The sequence below is a fragment of the Panthera pardus genome, unplaced genomic scaffold (genome assembly GCF_024362965.1).
Source record: "Panthera pardus isolate Hobbes unplaced genomic scaffold, ASM2436296v1 HiC_scaffold_15, whole genome shotgun sequence".
NCBI lineage: Eukaryota > Metazoa > Chordata > Mammalia > Carnivora > Felidae > Panthera > Panthera pardus.
The window spans coordinates 55,772,229-55,792,535 of NW_026526710.1; the positions used below are offsets into that span (position 1 = coordinate 55,772,229).

General features: G+C 34.7%; 1 pseudogene; it reads right to left on the reverse strand.

Moving 5' to 3' along the window:
* Positions 1–6,288: 6,288 nt before the first annotated feature.
* Positions 6,289–19,321, reverse strand: LOC109276390 (40S ribosomal protein S23-like; annotated as a pseudogene).
* Positions 19,322–20,307: the final 986 nt, after the last annotated feature.

Here is a 20,307-nt window from a genome sequence, read left to right on the forward strand (position 1 = left end):
TCACATATATAGAAAAGAGATCCCAACAAATACATTTCCATCTTTTTCTAGCAGTCATGAAGTTTACAAAAATTATTATATACTGACCAAACAATTATTCTTAATAAATTACATGTGATCAACTTGCTATGAGGCATACAGGCTAGAAAAAAACCCAAAAGATTATATTGAAAAAATATATGTTTAAAATTAAGGAATATTCTTTTAAATAATTCATGAGACAATAAAGAAATTACAAGTCAATTTAGGAAACATCTTAAACTAATGACAACAGAAAATGCTACATAAAAAAAATGTGGGAAGCCACAAAAGTGGTGCTTACGTGAACATCTATAACCTTAACTGTTTACATGGAAAAGAAACTAAAATATCACAAGTCAAGCATCTACAAAGTTTGAAAAAGAAAAGCAAAATAAACCCAACAAGATAGAATGAAGAAAATAATAAAAGTAAGGATAGTATTTTTTTCTATCTGTGTATCCATTATCTACAATGCCAACAATTTATTACTTGAAAATACTGATAAGATTAGTAACCTTCTCAAATATCTGATCTGATCCAAGAATATAAATAACAGCACCAGTCATGATTATGTATCTGACACATAAGTACAATAATTAGAAAACATAGGTAAATGGACATGTTTTTAGAAAAGTATAACTTATAAACCTGATCCAAGAAGAAATAGAAAGTTGGTAACTGTTAATTAAATTGAATTAATAAATAGAAAAATTTTCATAATTAAAACTACAAAACTGAAGAGACCCATCAGCAAATTCCACTAAATATTTGAGAAAGAAATAATACCTGGCTTTCACAGAATCTATAAGAAAAAAAGAAAAACAAAATGAAAACTCTATGGCTTATTTTATGAGCCTATCAAAGCACAAATCCTAAGCTTCATAAGAATGAAGAAAACTGTAGGCCAATTTCCCACATAAACATAGAGGTAAAAATCCTAAACAAAGTATTAACAGACTTACTATAAAAATAAAGAAGAAAATTAAGTAATAAACAAGTTATGTTTATTTTATGAATGCAAGGATGGTTTGATATTTAAAATTTAATCAAAATTCACATTTAACAGGTTAAAGGAGAAAGTATGTATTATCATAATAATAGTTACAGAAATGTATTTAATAAAATTCAATATCTACCTATAAAATGTCTTATCCTAATTCCTTTATCTGCTATCAGGTGTCAAATTAAAAAACAAATTTCATGCTAGCTGGTGATATATTAAAACCTTTTCTCCTGATATTAGAAATGGTACAGGAATACATATTATCGCTACCTTCATTCCAAATTATGCTGAGGTTCCTACCTAGATGAGTAATCCAAGATAAAGCAATAAAAAGAATACTGGAAAAATATAACTGAAATTGTCATTTTTATGAATAATATGGTTGTGGACAAAAACTCCAAAAGAATCTACAAATTATTAGAATTAACTGTAAAAATTTCAACAAAGTTGTTTAATGTAGTTAATATAAAAAACCCAATGTTTTTCTATTCAGTAACAACCAAACATCTTTTCTCAAAATATAAGATTTATAACATAGTATATAGGAATACACATATAATCGTATTAATATTCATGTATATTTATGTATGAAATCTAAGCAGAAAAGTAGAAATTATTGATATAAATAAAGAGATCAAATACACTGAAAGATATGCCATGTAGATGAGTTAATAGATACAATATTGTAAAGATGTTAATTCTCTCAAACTGATCTTTAGATTAACTGGCATCTCACACAAAATCCCAAACTATATTTTATTCAGCATGAAATCTGGTATTAATAGTCATATGGAAATGCAAGAACCAAGAATAGCCAAGAAACTCTTGAAGATGAGATATAAAGTAGGACTTACTCCCCTGAAATCAAGTCAGATTGTATAGGTAGGTAACTAGAAGAATATGATTAATGTAAGGATATTCTAATATAGCAATGGGCCAGAAATAAACCCATATTTACAAGGACACTTGATTAGTGACAAAGTGAAACTCTAGGGAGTAAAAAAAAGAAATATAGGTAATTGTTGTTAATGATGTTTGGACAATTGATTTTCTATTTGGTACACAATGAAATTTAATCTCTGCCTTACAATGAAACAAAAATTAATTCCAAGTGAATTGTAGAATTCAATGTAAACACTCAAAATTAAAAAATAAAATAGTGCTTCCAGAAGGTAATACAGAAAAAAAAAATTCCTAAACAAGTTATAAAAACACTAAAAATAATTAAGGACATTTTTCATCAAAGGAACACTAGTGAGAAAATAAAAAGCAGGCTGAAGAGTAGAAGATTCTGCTACACATAAAACCAACAAACGGATCACATGATATTGAAATTATATATATAAAAAACATATGATAGAGATAAATGAGAGGGACACAGAGAAACTTCTATAATTCAAGAAGGAAAAGATATCCAATCTTGTCTTAAAAATGTGTAGGTAACAATCCTTCACAACAAGAAGATCTCCAAAGAACCAAAAAGCACATGAAAAGGTGCTAAGCCTCACTAGTAATCACAAAAATGAAATCAGTACCCAACAGAAAGACTAAAATGAAACAGATTGAGATATGAAGTGTTGGCAATCATTAACCTTTAGTATGTCTTATATTCTATTTCTGGGCATTTAAGTTTTACAAACACTGGGAAACTCTTAGCAATACTCTGTTAAACATACACATATAACACATGATAAATAGTAAATAGAACATAACATTCTTATGTATATTCCCCCTAAAATATGTGTACATGCATACCAGCAGCCATATACAAAATATTCCTAAGAGTTTGAAATAGCCCAAAGAACTCCATGTCCACATTAGAAGACTGAATGCACAGATTGTGGTATAGTCAAACAATGGAATACCATAAAGCAAACGTGAACAAGCTATAGTGACATAAATCAATGCAGATATCTGTAATAAACGAGGAAAAAGTAACCTAGAGAGTTTACAGGTGGATACCAACAATAGAGAACTCTAAAAGAAAACAAGGAAACAATACCAGGAAGATCAAAATCATCTTTAGCTTTACTTTAAGGAAAGGGAGAACAACTCAGAAATATTTGCTCTCGGAAAGTCACGTGGGGGCTTCTGGAGTGATGGAAACTTTGCATTTCTTGACCTACTTATGTTTGCTTCATAATAAACTATTAAGCTATAACTTTATGTTTTATACCCTTTCAGTATGTGTTACATTTCACAATAAAAACAAAAGACTTTTTCTGATATGCCTTAATCTCATATCCAAGCATGGATAACTATGTACATCTAGGGACAAATGACTGTCAGGGAGACATTCAAATGCTTTATGAAAAATTTATACATTCATCAACCTGCTGACACTTGTATCACTGACTAATAGATATACCTGCTATTGAACACATTTATTTAATTAGACTTCCTGCCTCCATGCTGTAACATGTCAGACACATCAATTATTTGTTTCTGCAAAAGTCTTGGTAACAAGGTTGGAAATGCATTTAACTGTTGTGCATACAGAAATCCGAGATCCAGAAATTAGTATGTGGGTTTCTACTGCTGTAACACCAAGTTGTTTTTCAACCTCCATTTGCAAAGCTGCTTCCCTTGAGACCTGATTGGGTTATATCTTATCATTCAAGCTGGCCATCAGCAAAATATTAATGCAGCAGACGGCCCTTGACATCATCTGCTTCTTCTGTGTCCCCTTAATTCCTTCTAGTCCTGTGATATTTCTTATGCACTTGAGGCTGCTAGGAGAGAAGATGACAGACTCTTTCACAATTTAGGATGAAAGACTAAAGTGCACAATTTTCTACTTATGTCTGTATATTAAAAGAAGCCAAAATATGGCTGTTAATGCAAAGATGACTTCTTTATGGAAGAATTTCTGGCACTTTGATCATCACCGGTCTCATTCAAGTGAGCTTCTATTTCACCTATGCCTAAAACTAGTCCTCATAAATTTAGAATTGAAAGAGGTAGTCTGAATTACCTATTCCAAGTATATACTTTATATATGGCAAAACAAAGTCAGAGAACCTAATTAAACATTGGGAAGGTAGGAAAGCAGAATTAGACACAATTATTCCAGTTTAAAGTTTTCTTATTGTTTTATGGGCTTATAATTCTGAAAAAGTAGATTACATGAGAAATATGAAAGGAATATATTAAGTGAAATCTGTTTATTAATAACTGTACTCAACAAGATATCTAAATATCTAATATCTAAAAGACACTTAAAAATAATTTTCTACTCTTCTCAAAAACCCTGATTTTACAGATGAAGAAATGTTTTCAAAACAGTTAAATTACAACTTGCTGAAAGTCAAATAGCTGGTAAATGGCAGAGTCAGAATTCCATTTAGGTGGGTTTGACAGCAATATTCATGTTCTTTTCACATACTAGGCTTTCCCTCCATATTTTACTCCTGATCTCACATGCTAATCTACCTGTCAGTTCTCTTATATCTAAATACAAATCCTAAAAGTCTTTATCCTGATTCGATTTTCCTGGAAACCCCAGCCCTCTCACTTAATTTAAGGGTCTTATCTAATAAGCCATTTTAGTTCCCGAACAACTTCTCCTAGTGATTGACAAGACTGGAGCCCAGTAAACAATTTAGCATGTAGTAGTATAGATACACCAGAAACTTTGGTCAGTTCCCTGAAAACCATTCATGTTAGTTCCTTTCTCCAAAGAGAGAGATGTTGTGATACAAAATATATAACCACAAAATGGCTCTTGATTATTTATCTCTACTGGGCATGGAACTTTTATGGCTGTTGTACCTAGAATTTGCCCTGACAAAGTAAAGGAAAAAAATTCTTGATAGGCCTCTGACTTTGTATGCTGTGGACATTTCTATTTAGGAAGTGTTTGCACTAGGAAAACTAGCCACTTCTGTTAAGCCAGACATTTACAGATATTTGGTTCCCCTGGCTCTTGTACCAAGCTTCAAACCAGAAGGGACACAACAGAGAGGGTTAAAGGCATTTAGTAGCATAACTATTGCATTTGCTTGAGAAAAATATAAATGGGCATGGATTTTCAGGTGATACATCTATGCTAACCCTATCAGTTGCTTTCTGGACTTTGAAACTATATTCTTTATTTGTGATTATAAACTCTTCCCCAGTAGATTATTTTATTTTTATTGTAACACTCTCTGCTTTTGGTAAGTTTTTGTATGTTATTCCTGTTCTTAAAGTTACTCACCAGCTTTTGGAGGTTAACTATTTACCTGGTTATATCTAAACTAAATACAAATAAATATATCACTTTGTTCATCCTCCTCTGGAGGGAGATAAGGCCTTAGATTTCTACACTTCCTACCTGATCCCTCTCTCTTCCTTGTGACTAATTCCTCAACATCAAATCTTCCCCCAGTGAATAAGTCTATGCAAATTATAAATAGCTCCTTTCTCCCCTCCAGGTTTGGTAATGGGAATGTGCTCTAATCTTGGTCAATGGATCATAAGGGAAGTCTACCTGGGGCTTCTCGAAAATTTATCCTCACAACATTTTTTGTGTTTTTTTTTTTCCCCTAATAAGCAAGCACAGAATAGATCCATTTATTCCTGTGAGACTGGTTATTCCTGTATATCATTTATGGAAGTGCTACAGTTAATTTATAGCTCCAAAGTTAACTTGCAAATTCAGGTCACACCTGAAGTCACAACAATATATTGGGCCCTTGCTAATATCACTTAGCCACTGACTTACTAACCAAGAGCCTACTTTACCTCTTGATTTCTATTAGTCATGTTTATAACAATTTAAACCATTTCAGATTTGTTTCTTGAAACCAAATGCATCCAAAATATATAAATATCAGAGTAGTTTTCTTTCCTTCTCTCTTCCACTTTCTCTTCTCTATAGGGCAATACCTATTTAGATTTAAAGTCTTTGTACTGAAAAGAAAAATACAAATGCAAAAATGTAAAGTAGAATCTTTATTAGATTTTCAGGGAAGGTCTATGTATGATAAAACTGATTCTGCCTTCTCCTGAGAATGTTTTTATTTCCCTTTCACTCCTGAATGATAGTGTAACCACCTATATCATTCTGGATTGGCAATGCTTTCTCTCAGTTTCTTGACTATATAATTTTATTTTCTTCTTACATATACCATTGCTTTTGAAGTCTAAGGTCAGTCCAACTATTAGCCCTGAGCAGTTATTTTTCTCATTAAATCTTCTTTGGTTACATTTAAGACATTCACTTTATCTTCGATGTTTTTCTAATTTCACCATTATGAGTTTAGGTGTATATTTTTTTATTTTTATGGCATATGAAAATTTATTATTGTCGTATTTTCACCATCAAAACTTAGGATCTTGGTTTCCTTCTTGCCTTTGTATGAGGCCAAAAGCAAGACACTGGCTACTTTGACAATCTTAAAGCAAACCCTGGGAACATCACCAACAGCATGACCTTTGAGACCAAATCCAACAACCAGAACTTCATCATTTTCCTCAATAAAATTCAAACAGTCATCATTGGGTAAAATGGTCGTGACTTTTTTTTTGCTTGCCATTCTTGATCAGCTGGACCTGCCACACTTTCTGATGGCAGAATGTGGCTGGTTGGCTTCTACTCCTACTTTTTTCCACCACAGTAATTCCCTTTGCCTAAGAAGCACCTCCAAAAGAGTTTGGCTTCAGAGCTACGCCTTAAGTGGGCCTTCTTGTGCTGTTAGCCATGCCACCTCTGATCTTGTCAGTGGCTACCGAGTTTCTAGGCAATATGAAGACCGTGACACTTGCCCAGCCTGTCAGCACCAGAGGCATCAGCAACAGAGCGAATTTATGTATGTGTGTGTGTGTGTATGTATGTATGTATGTATGTATGTATGTATATTCATTTTTGAGACAGAGAGAGAAAAAGCACTAATGGGGGATGGGCAGAGAGAGAGGGAGACACAGAAACTGCAGCAGGCTCCAGGCTCTGAGCTGACTTGAGACGAAACTGGATGCTTCACTGACTGAGCCACCCAGGCGCCCCAAGAGTGGATTTATTTTTGTTTATACTTCTTAAGACACTAGGATTCTCCTTCAAGTTGAAGACTTATAACTTTCTTAAATTCTGGAAAACTGCCTGCCATTATCCTTTTATCACTTCATTTTCCTCATTCTGTCCTTTAGTCGTCATTAAATTTAAGTTGGCCCTTTTTATTCCATTCTCTACATCTCTTAATCTCTTCCTCATGTATTCATTCTCTTTACCTTTCTGAGATGCATTATGGATACCCTCAAATCTATCTTTTAATATACTATGCCTTGCTTTATGTATGTGTAATCCACTACCAGTTTATTTTAAAAATCATCTTCTTCAATTTTTTGAAGAATATGGCATTTATTTTCATAAAATGCTCTATTTAATGTTGCTCTTTGTGAATACATTTTGTCTTTTTTTTTAAAGTACTTGTTGATATCGTATTGTGGTTTCTGACAGCTAGGTCATCTTTGGTAGGAACACTGTTGTATGGAGACTCATAAGTCTGACATCCAGAAGCCTTTTATGCTGCATAGCTTACTTTCTCTCCCTAGACACTTATGAGTTACACTAAAGTGGGCCAAGTTTCTTATTAACTTATCAACGCAAGCTTTGTGCTAAGGTCAGTAGTATGGATTCAGATCCTACCCTCTCACCTGAAGCGGGTTTGGTTTTCTAATTGTAAATGCACGAATCTTTTCCTACTCACAGCCCCGGGCATCTATTTTTCAGCCAATCCTGGGCCAGGAGATACAGTCTTTCAAGAACGTGATTTAATAACCATGAATCCATCTATACTTATTTCCTTAGTGATTTCATCCTGTCTGGTGGCTTTAAATATTATCTATACACTGATGATTTCCCAATTTACATCTTTAACCCAGACATCTCCCATCAAATTCAGACTCATGTATCTAACTGTCTACCTGACAGCTACTTAGTTTTCTAATAGCCATCTTAACCTTAGCATATCCTTTGACTGTGTTCTGATTTTTCTGACAAAAATGGCATTCTCCACAATATTCCTCATGTCAACTAATGACTTCATCCTTCCACTATCAAAGCAAAAATTTTGGTATCATCTTTGACTTTTTTCTAACCATCTCACACACACACACAATCTGTCAGCAAATACTAGTGACCTCACCTTAAAGTAATAGCCAGGCTATTCTTATCACCTCTTTGTTACCAGTCTGATCTAATACACCATCATCTCTTGTTTGGATGATTACCACAGAATTAAACTTCTCACTTTTCACCCCTACCTCCCTTAAAAGTATCCATTGAATCTGGCCACTCATTAACACTCAACTTTACAATTTCCTTGTATTTTCTTGCAATATTACAACCATAATGGTCACCTTACTGTTCTTGTATTTTCCTGACTGAGGGCTTTTGTAATTGTGGTTTCACCTGCATGGGCATATGCATGGATATGTCTTTCAGGTCTTGACTTGTCTCCTTCCAGTCTTTACTCAAAGACATTTTTTTTAGTAAACACTTCTCAAATGACTCCATTTAGACTTGCAGAAATACCATATTTCTTATATCTCTTACCTGTTAATTTTTCCACATCATCTACTACAATCTAATGTATACTCCCTTACATTATTTTTCCCCTCCCCTCCATACACAATGCAAGGCACACAACGTTTTGCTTTCTTCCCTTTTTTTCACTGTTATCCTACCAGTTTCTAACACACAGTAGACCCTCAATCATTATTTGTCCAATGGGTGAATGAAAACAAAAAACAAAACAAAAACAAAAAACAAAAAAGGTGGCATACAGACCTTTGTGTTTGCACCATGATTCAGGGAACTCAGTTCTTATCCATTCAATATATGACCTTAGGCTTTTCCTCAGGACCCTTAGGAGTATAAAGATCTCACTTCTTAAATGTATGTCAGGTTTAATTTCCCCATTCTAATCTCATTCAGACCCCTGTATCCACTTGGGATCCCTTTGCCATATTCAGAACTTGTGTTTGGAGTAGGAAAAGGGAGGTTTCTTATATCAGTTCAGTCTGCCATAGTGACAAGTCTTGGTGTTCTGTTTGTGAGAACATATTCAGAGATTGAAAATTACCTGGATGTTAAACATTACATGGATGATTGCTTAACCAACACTCAATTGTCACAGAGATAGTCTTTACAGATATTATGTCTTGAGGTATAAACAATAGGCACAAACTAATCAAATGTGATTTCCTGAAAAAAATGTACCTGGCTTCTTCAAATTGTCAGTCAATTCTGACACCTTTTTTTGCCACACTAAGCTCCATTTACCATTCTCTGGCTTACAAGAGAGAGATTTTTTACTAGTAAAACTCAGTGAAATATTCGAGTCAATTAAAAAAAATACAAATGTGTTAAATAACTAAATTTGCAGACTCAAAAATGCCATATAATTAAAGGCTATCTAAGCCAACCATCACAGCAGCATGAATTCTCTCAACCTAATTGTAGAGTGAGTATATTTTTTATAAGAAAAGATTCATTTAATTCTATCAAATGATCAATTTATTGTAAAATTCAAGAATAAAAGAAGTGGGCTACATTTCAACTAATTGGATATAGTAGGCAAAAGGAGAGTGTAAATATCTTCAAGCAGCCAACTTTAATCTGTATTCTAGAATTTCTCCAAAGCCTAGAATTCTATATTTAAATAGTAAACACAAAACCACCAACAGAAATGACTTTCCTCATATACATAGCTTAGTCATGTTTTTTTTCTTATGTTTTCATTCAATGCTTGACCAGAAAAATCCTTCAAGAACATTCACCATAAAACCCAATCCATGACACTCCCCCTTCTTTAAATTCCTAGAGCAATTGATCATTACTAACCTGACACCTAAATATGTACTGCTTTGTGTTGTGATTGTTATTTGGTGTGGTTTTGTAGTTTAGTTTAATGGTATACAAAACATACAGTCCTTGTCTCTTCCAACTTTATTTTAAGCTTCTTTAGGAGAGGGACAAATTTTTTTTTTCCTCTCAAAAATATTTTGGTACACCTACTATGTATAGAAAGCATCTTTCTCTTTTTTTAAAGAACAATTTACCCCCAATTTTTATTTCCACAGAGCATCAAGCCCAGAAAATTCATTTTAACCAGCTTGAAATCAATTACTTTATTCTCCTGGTATTTGAACTAGTGCTAATTTTCGAAAGCTGGAGTAAAGTTGTTGAAGACTTAGGAGTGGGATTTCGCAAAACGAATGTTTGCATCATGTGTATAACCAAAACAGATGATATGAATCAGCAGGGGATAAATGAGATTCCAAAATCAGCAGATAACTTCATTTTAGCATTCATTCTGTTTTTGCATTAGCAACATGAACAACATCCAATTTATTTTCTCAACATTGCACAACAGCATCAAATACACATTCCGGCGTTCACTGTGTTTGTATCTGTGTTCACATCTGAACCTGGAACTATTCCATACCTTATTGCATTTCTTCTGAATACATTCAGCTTGGGGATTTCATGGTGAGCAAAGAGCTCTCAGAACATAAGTTGCAATATGTTGCTTTTAGCAATTCAACATATTCATTCGTTGGAACTTCCATCTTTTTGCATTTATTTTCCCACCAACATGTGCATATACATCAACACATTTGCATAAAGTATTCAAAGAACAAACATATAGGTTTGCTTTTTCTCCCAAGAACTTTGTAAAGTTGCCAATAGGGCATCTTTCCCGGTTGGTCAAATTTCCTTTCAGTGTTATGAAGTGTAGGATATTTTAGCGCTTCAGGTACTCTGCTGGAAATGTGTCCTCTTCAGTCACAGCCCTACTGTCAGGCTGAGGGGCAAATCAAATTGACCTGTCAAGGAACAGGAACTGCTTGTGATTGAATTATTTCATTTCAAACCAAAGTGGCCTTTTTTTTTTTTTTTTTGAGTTAGTGGGTACTCACAACTGAATTTGTTTTCCAGTGAAAACTTATTTTCCTCGTCATATGACTACAACAATAAAATAAAGAGATAACCCCTTCATGCCACAGGGTTCAAAAAATTTAACACTGAGTGTTTTGAGGTTCACTTCTCTGACTGATGTGAACAATGCTGCATTTAAGTTAGTGAAGTATAGGCACAGAAGCAAAAAGCTAACAGTGTTAGCCTATTGTTTCCTCTCCCACCCAAGTAAATACCTCAACCCCCGCCCGCTTCTTTTTCTGCTACAAGCTCACCTAGGTAGTAAATTCTATTTTGTCCACAGCCCTTAATTCAGAGCTCTGGTCTGTTCTTCTTGGTCCAAGGCCAAAGCCTTCCTGCCAGCTCTTTGTCAATTCTCAGTTTAGTCCCACTGATTTTCAGATTCTTATCTCTTATCTGTGTGTCCTGTTCAAGGTCACTGACAGCTTTGCAGAGTGGTTATAGATTTTATTTGCTGTTTAGAGTTTCTTTGACTAAAGTTGCCGGGGAGGAGCAATGAGAATTTTCTTTTCTTTTCTTTTCTTTTCTTTTCTTTTCTTTTCTTTTCTTTTTTTAGCACAAAATAGAAATTTTACTTGTTGCTCTATATTAAAATATACATCTAGCAGATAAAGTGTAATTTGATTTTTTAAATGATTATTCTTTTTGTTGTTGTCGTCGTTTTAAAAATGAAATTTATTGTCAAATTGGTTTCCATACAACACCCAGTGCTCATTCCAACAGGTGCCCTCCTGAATACTCATCACCCACCCTCCCCTCCCTCTCACCTCCCCCCCCCCCCCCATCAACCCTCAGTTTATTCTCAGTTTTTAAGAGTCTCTTATGGTTTGGCTCCCTCCCTACCTTTTTTTTCTCCCCTTTCCCTCCCCCCCTGGTCTTCTGTTAAGTTTCTCAGGATCCACATATGAGTGAAACCATATGGTACCTGTCTTTCTCTGCCTGACTTATTTCACTTTGTCTGGATACATTTAACAACTTCTATGAAACAGACAATTCCTTGGGATACAAAAATTTCCAAATTCAATAGAAAGAGAAATAGAAAATTTGAAGTCTTATACCTATTAGAGAAACCAGATCTGTAATTTAAAATGTCCCTCAAAGAAAACACCAGCCCAGATTATCTTACTGGGGAATTCAACAAAGCATTTAAGGAAGAAATAATACTATTATTCACAAACTTTCTTATGATATGAAGAAAGAAATTATCTTTCATTTTGTTTGATCAGTATAATCCTAACTAATATCAAAACTTGAAAAAGAATCTTAAGAAAATTACACATCCTAATTCCCCCTCAATTGTAGGTCTTATTGAAATAAAATTGCTTTCTTTAAAAAGTAATCAAAATTATACATTTAAAAAGTATTACAATATATACAAGTTTCTGTGTGTGTATGCATGTGTATGTATGGTATATAATCACAAATATTTATTTTTTCTTTTAGAAAATTCACTCTATGAGTTACATATAATTATCCATATTGCTTAGTTTAGTTATATTTAAAGCAAAATTCATCAAAAGCTTTTTATCAACTGAGATTTTTAATGACTTTCAAAATAAAATTGTTCATACTCCTTTGCTCTATCTTGACCATAGGCCCAATATAAAAATATCATAAGCTAAATTAAAATATGCATAAATTAATTCTAGAAGTCTTTTCTCCATGTCTTTAAGATAGGTAATATTTTTTCCTAGGCCTCTGAATAGTCTTGTAAAATGAAAGTGTTAAAATAATTATCACAGCTCAAAAATACAGGTGTACTAGAGGATTTATAAATGACCATTTGAAGAAAGACCAACTTTATTTATTGTCATTTGACAACCATTGAACACATTTTCCTGTTGTCCCTGGCAAGTAGAGGTCCAGTGAAGAACAAGCCTGAAATGAATATGGCATTTACACATGCTTATCTGGACAGATATAATTGTTAAAAGACACTTGCTGGATTTGGACATCTATTCAGAATAATAAAAAAGTGGAAAATCCCATTAAATATGAATACTCCTCAGAATCTACAGTCATGGTATAAAATTTTACTGGTAGAATAATCAATATCCTTCAAGATATCCTTCAGTGAGAGAATGTAGGGTTGGTATCTGGTTTGAGGGATATTTTAGAATGCAAAAAATATACACATTTCTGAAACACTTTTCTAAAATTCACCATAGTTTCAGCCATGGATGTAGAGAACTAGCCATAACACTCTCCCTTAGGATTCCTGTTGAGAAGTTCTATGAATACCTACGGACAGTCCCACCTGCACTTCTAGAAGCTATGGTCAGAACATACTTCTCCTGTGTGATGTCATGACTTTTGTCAGATGAACATGTGGAAGTTCATATATGATGCATCACACACAATACTGGAGGCGTTGCTATCTTTTAGTTTCCTCTCATTTCTTTTTTTTTCCCAAAAATAAAGAAAATTGCTTACAATTAGAAATTTCTTCACATAGCTCCCATGTTTTCTTTTTAATGTTTAAGGTAGAAGAAAATGAAGGAATTTGAAGCCTAACCAGTGGGACTTAAGGGAAAGATTACTGATAGGCTTCTGAGAAAAGTCTATCCCCCCCCCCCAAAAAAAGAATGAAGAGAAATATATTTATATTATGTCCCCAAATCTGGCTCTGTGACGATGTGTTGTCTCAGATTTTCCTACTATCTTAGGTTCATGAATGGTGGGCATAAGAGCGAGGCTGCAAGCTTACCATGACAGAGCAGACCTATGGAAGGCAAGACAGAAGATCTATAATGATATTTTTGAGCTGTAACAATAATGCAGAATTCCTTTCAGCATTTCATCAGTCCTGATAACCTCTAATTCTAGACTTCTGAATAAGTTAAATGTCAAAAGTTTTCTCATTTTAAACCACTCTTAAAACTTAAAACTAAATTAAACTAAATATTTCTCTTTCATCTCAGTAGAGCTTAGCTGCACTAGCAATGGTTCTGCTCAGTTAATTCAACCTAACAATGATGGCTTGAGAACTTGAGTCACGGCTCTCTCTATAGCAGGGCTTGGCAACTTTTCTGCATTTTCTGCAAAGGATGAGCTAGTAACATGGTCTCTGTCACAACTACTTAGCTCTGTCCTTATAGTGTAAAAGCAGATATGGAAAATACATAAGCGAATGGATGTGACTGTGCCACAATAAAACGTCCAAGTCTGATAGTAGCATAGACAATGTTTAACCTTATAATGGAAACCTTATAATGTTTAACCTAGAAGGAACATTACTGGAGATGTTTCAGGGAATAGATCAGTGTTGAAGAGCACTGAGTCATAATGTAAGCCAACCATGATGAATACCGTAGAGTTGGAAAGGGTGACTGTATCTAGACACACAAGAAAACAAAATCTGCACTCTCCCACGTAGAAATGAGGCAGGGTGACTGAGGGACAGGATATTGCCTGCCACAGAGGGTATAGTAGGGTATAGTTAAGCACTTGAAAGGAGCAAAAAGGCACAGAGAATAGTAAGTATTCAAGTCAAATGTTACCTAATTTAGCAAAAATCCTGCTACAAGAATGAAGACTCAAATTTCTGCCATATTCCTTAGAAGACTCCATATTACGAATAACTTACTATCCGATTCAAATAGCTCTACAAATATTTTAACAGTGCAGATTTCATACATCTTTTGCCTTACTTTTTGAGTTTTTAAGAAAGATCGGCAGACTATTATGTGTGATATGTGACATCCTCCTTAAAGGTTCTTAGGGACCTGTGGCCTATTCTCAAAATGTTGCCTCAATCACTGCAGGGATCCAGAAGAATAATATTAATTTAGAAGGCATATTCACACTCAGCATTGTTTTAGCTAATGGCACTTAAAAAATGGCCTTATTAAATGTGCACATCAGAGGGAGTTCCTATTCAATTATAGGTCACTTTTTGCAATACACTTTCAAAAAGGTTTCTGTGTCCAATCAAAAATGATACTAGGTATTCATATTCATAGAAGTAACTTAGTATTGATAAGCTGATTTAGGGCCTGCCATAGAACCCTGCTGAGGTTACACAGATCTATAGTAGAAGGCCTCTTGTCTAAAGGAAGCTCTGAAACAGACAAAGGAAGAAGACACATGAATCAAAAACACAAGTTCTCTAAAACCTTAAGCACATGTCAGCAAGAGTCAATTGGGAGCATGATTAGAGGAGGGCCTCCCATTTTTTAAGTGTACAGGATGAGCAAAACACAGGGCTATTTTTCCAAAGCAAGGCGACTCTTCTGCTGATGGGTAAACAAGTGCTCACTCAGCAGTTTCTTTGCAGCGCTGTTAGTACCACACTCCAGGATGGATAAATTAAAATGGTTTCTGCCTAATCCCCTCAGAGAGGTTTGATTGTGCATAGACTATAGTATTTTAGTTGAGCAGGCTTAAAACATTATGCCTTTTAAAGCTTAATAGTTGTGTTGGTGTAATCAATTCTAATATGTAACATTTGGGATGTATGTACAAATCTCCCAGGCCCCATTTTTGCAATGAGAGAGGGAAGGCAATGAGTCATTGCTGGTCTATATAGGAACATGCAAAAGAGCTGCTTAACAATTGGGAAAAACATGCTCTATTTCACAGCAGGAAACTTGCCCACCCACCCCTGCTTGGGGATAGAAAAGGACGGAAAACTTAATATGCCTGATAGTTAGAAAATATAGTGGATTCACATAAAAATGAAGTTTGTCAACCCAGTCTGCAGCAAGATGATCGGGGTTGATCCAGATAATCTGATATGTGTGGACTCAGACAAAGTCTTTAAGAGAGAACAACCCACAAGACAAGCATAATAACTTGTCTTTGAGTTGAAAGTACGGAGACTCCAAGGCAGGAGTCTGTTGCTCCAAAACCTCTACATGAACTTGAGATGGGTTTGGTCCTTGCATTGCCCTCCTGCAACACGCAAACCACTGTGCAGCAACACCTGAACCATTTTGCTCCCTAAATTAGGTCCAAAATTTTACATGGCTTACTTGGAATTTCTTCAAGACCCGTTGATATGTTTTGAAGCCATCTTTATATTTTATTTCAACTTTTATATTTTGAGATAATGGTAACCACAGTTAGGTATAAGAAGTAATGAAGAGAAATCCTGTATACCTTTTACCCAGTACCTCCCTTGGTGCCATCATGCATAGTCATACTACAATATCCCAGCCAGAAAATGGACATGGGCACAATTCCTTCAAATTGTAGATTTTACCAGTTTTACATGCAATCCTGTGTGTGTGTTTAGCTCTGTGCAACTTTAACACATGTGCAGGTTCACGTGCTAACACTATAGTCAAAACACAGAACATTTACGTCATGCAAGGATCACTCTTATTATCCTTTTACAGCTACAACCTTCTTTTCTTCCTTAACCCTTGGAAACTATTAGTTGTTCACCTCTACGATCTGTCATTCAAGAATGTCAGAGAAATGGAATCTTATGCTATCTTTTGGAGCTAACTTTTTCCATTCAGCATAATTACCCTGAGAGTCCTCCAAGTTTTGTGTGCCAATAATACATTCTTTTATATTTCTCTGTAGTATTCCGTGACATGCATATACCAATATGTTTCATCATTCATCAAATGAAGGGCATTTGGGTAATTTCCAGTTTGGTGCTATTATGAATAAAGCCACTATATACATTTGTGTATAGGCTTTTTCCCCCTTTTTTTGAAACTGTACTTCAATTTCTTTGGAATAAATGGCTAAGAGTGGAATTGTTGAGTTGTATGGTAACAGCAGGCTTAGTTTTATATGAAAATGCCAAGCTACTTTCCATAATGGCTAGACTATTTTACATATCCACCAACAATTTATGAATCGTTGAGAAAGTGCAATGATCCAGTTTATTCACATCCTCCCCGGGATTTTATGTTGTCACTTATTTTTTAAGCCATTCTAATGGGCATTAATAACACCTCATTGTGGTTTTAATTTTCATTTTCCCAATGATTAATGATGTTGAATATACTTTCATGCTCTGTCAACTGTATATCCCCTTCAGTGAAATGTCCAATTTTTTTCTAATTGGTTTTTTTTTGGTTTACCTTAAGTTTTGAGTGTTCTTTATATATTTTAGACACTGATCCTTTGTTGGATATGTGGGTTTGCAAATATTCTGTCCTATTCTGTAGCTTTCTTTTTCATCCTCTTGACAGGATCTTTCACAGAGCAAATGATTTTAATTTTGATGAGGTCCAGTTTATCAATATTTCCTTTTATAGATCGTGTTTTTTTGGCGTTAACTCTAAAAACTCTCTGCTTCACCCAGGATCCTGAAGATTTTCTCTTGTGTTTTCATCTAAAAACTTTAATACTCATGTTTATGTTTAAGTCCAGTGATTGATTTTTGAATTAAGTATTTTAGAAGGTGTTAGGTTTAGGTCAAGGTCCCATCTGTCTATCTATCCTCTTTTGATCTTTAGTTGGCTCTATCATTAGTTATAAAGCCTAACTCTCTTCCTCCACTGAATCATTTTGCACCTTTCTCAATCATCATTTGGGCCTAGTCATGTGAATCTTTTTCAGTGTTCTTTATTCTGTTCCACTAATGTATGCACTCCTCCACCAATACTATGCTGACTTTACTACTCTAATTTTATAATAAGCCTCAATATTAGGAAGAGTGATTCATCCTGCTTTATCAATAAATTTTCCCTCCTAGGGCCTCTGTCTTACCACATAAACTTAGAATCAGTTTCTCTATGTCTACAAAAAAAAATCTTGCTGAGATTTTGATAGGAAGTGCATTAAACCCATAGATCAATTTGGGGATAATTGTTATCTTTTCTATGCTGAGTCTTCCATTCTTTGATTTCAATATACCTATAAGCCAATTATACTTATTTACTTAGAACTTTTTTCCCTTTTATCAGCATTTTGTAATTTTTGGCATACAGTACGGATCCTATCCATGTTTTTTTTCTTAAGTTTATAACTAATTCCATCTTCTTTGAAATGATCACCATTTTATTTTTATTATTCCCATTTGTGCTACATATAAGTCTTCTGTAAGGCAAGTGATTTCTGGATTTTCTCCCCAAGAGAGATTCTATCTTCCACACATTTACACACACTATTGTTTCATGTGGAAAGCTTCCCCTCTGTCTCTCATCATGGGCTCTAAGTTCCTTATAAAGAAAGGTATTCCAGTAGAGCTAGCTCATGCTAGAAAAATCAGGGACAGTGTAGTTTATGAATAATGTAATCTTGACTCTGCAACTTTGTGATTTCTAAGCAAGTCACTTCATTTTTCTGAACTTTTTATTGTGCAGAAAAAGAACATAGTCCCTATGTTATAACTATTTTAGACATAGTTCCTTATGTCTAAAATGAATTCTTATGTCTAAAATGAATATCTTATTCAAGGTGCTTATTTGATAAACAGATACATATAGTAGGTGTTCAATAAACAGTATTTTTATCTCTGCAAATGTTGTCATTTAGTGGAGTTTGATATTATTATATTTTATTAGGCCTTTTTGTGTTTATTGTTTATACTATTCTTAATGTCATTTCTGTGGATGTTGTAACATTTTCTGTGTGTTGATTCCATGGATAATTTGTAAACTCTATAAAGAGAAGAGACTGACATTTTTTACGCCTATTATGTAATTTAGACATGTGTTTGGAGTTAGTACACCACAGTGAAAGAGGCTGGCCTTTGTGTCGAAAATTCCTGGATTCTCATCTGCTGTGTGGCACTGGGAAATCTTATATCCTCTGACCTTTAGTTTCTTCATCCTTAAAAAGGGATAATAATACTTCACAGGACTCTTGAGAAGACTGAATGAGAGCAAATATAAAAGTGCATGCATAATGCACATATAACTAATTGTAATAGAATTAGTAATTAGATTCTCTTGAGGAACTTGTAAGGCAGTTATGGGTACTTTCTATTTCATATATAAACAAATAAAACTGTGATGTACATACGTTTGCTGATTTACAAAGTATAATGTAATTATTTTATAACAAAATATTGTTCAAGAATCCCTCCCTCAGAGTTCTGGAGCTGGAAGAAACTGTAGGAGTAAAGAAATTCATTTTGTTTCTCACACACACACATACAACACACACACACACACACACACACACACACACACACAATTCTCCTAGCTAGAATAAGTACTTTCTCCAAGGTCACTTAGCTGAATAGAGGTAGAGCCAGGAAAAACTCAGGTATCCTGATCCCTAGCCATAAGCTGTTCCCTCTGAACAATTTTTCCTCATTTGTGCCCTGCTCTTCCTGGCATCCTGGCTCAAATTGCTTCCTTACTCATTCATATTTGCTGCCTCCAAACTCATCATACTTTCCCTTCCAGCTCTGAGTCCATATGGCCATGCTCATCTGGGAGGTGGATGTCTGAAATTGCCGCCATCACGCCATCCCCTTCCAACCATGTGAGTAGGCCAGAAAATGACTTTTGGGCACTATTAACCTGAGTTGGCGGGGATTCAGGGATGCTGAGGTGAAACACCCTCTCACATTTGCAAGCTCTGGAGCCAGTCTCTAGCCTTCTGCAAACCAAGATGCCTTTGGGAGCTTAGAATGCAGTTTCTGTACCTTTTTCATATGACCCTATTGAAAGCAGGCACACAGGGCAAAAAAAATGGCTCCTAGTTATGAGGAGTTATATATATGAAAAATATTCTCAGTGCCCAATGGGTGGAAAACTTTGTAAGTAAGCAAATGCATCATAAATCCTCAGGTCCAATGACACATGAGGGTCTCTTTTCAATATGAGGGGTATGTTATTTACCATTTACTTCTCTTTATAATCTCTAGGGCAGGATCACTGTGAGCTGAAATATCCAGGGAACACTTTCCAGAGAAAGTAAGAATTGAGATATGTTAGAAAAAAATCTATGGCATTAAGTTTTGTTGTGTTCTCTTGTAATGGCAAATTTTAGACCCAAACTACCTCAGTCATAAAAGTGGTATGATTTGCAGTCTCCAAAAGTCCCCTTTGCCAAAGTTTATTTATATCCTGCCATGCCACCTCAAATGTCCACAAATATTTCTTCCTCAGATTAAAATATTCAGAGGCCTTTCTACACACATTTATCTGATATATTTTGTCAGATTAATTATCACTGACCAAAAATTCCATAGGCAATGGAAGGGCAGGGTAGAGTTGATGGGAAATGCAAAGAAGAGTCACATGCTCATGGTGCTACTTTGGGAGGACCGTCTTAGATGAACTTCAATTGTGAAGTGACTGTCATTCTGTCAAGTGACAATGGAGAGGGGGCACCATGAAATTCTAGGATACTTGACAGCAACAGGAAAAGAGGAAGGCAGAATTAAGGTTAAAGGGACACTAAAGATGTACTTTTCACATTTTGAAATCTGCCTAGAATCTGC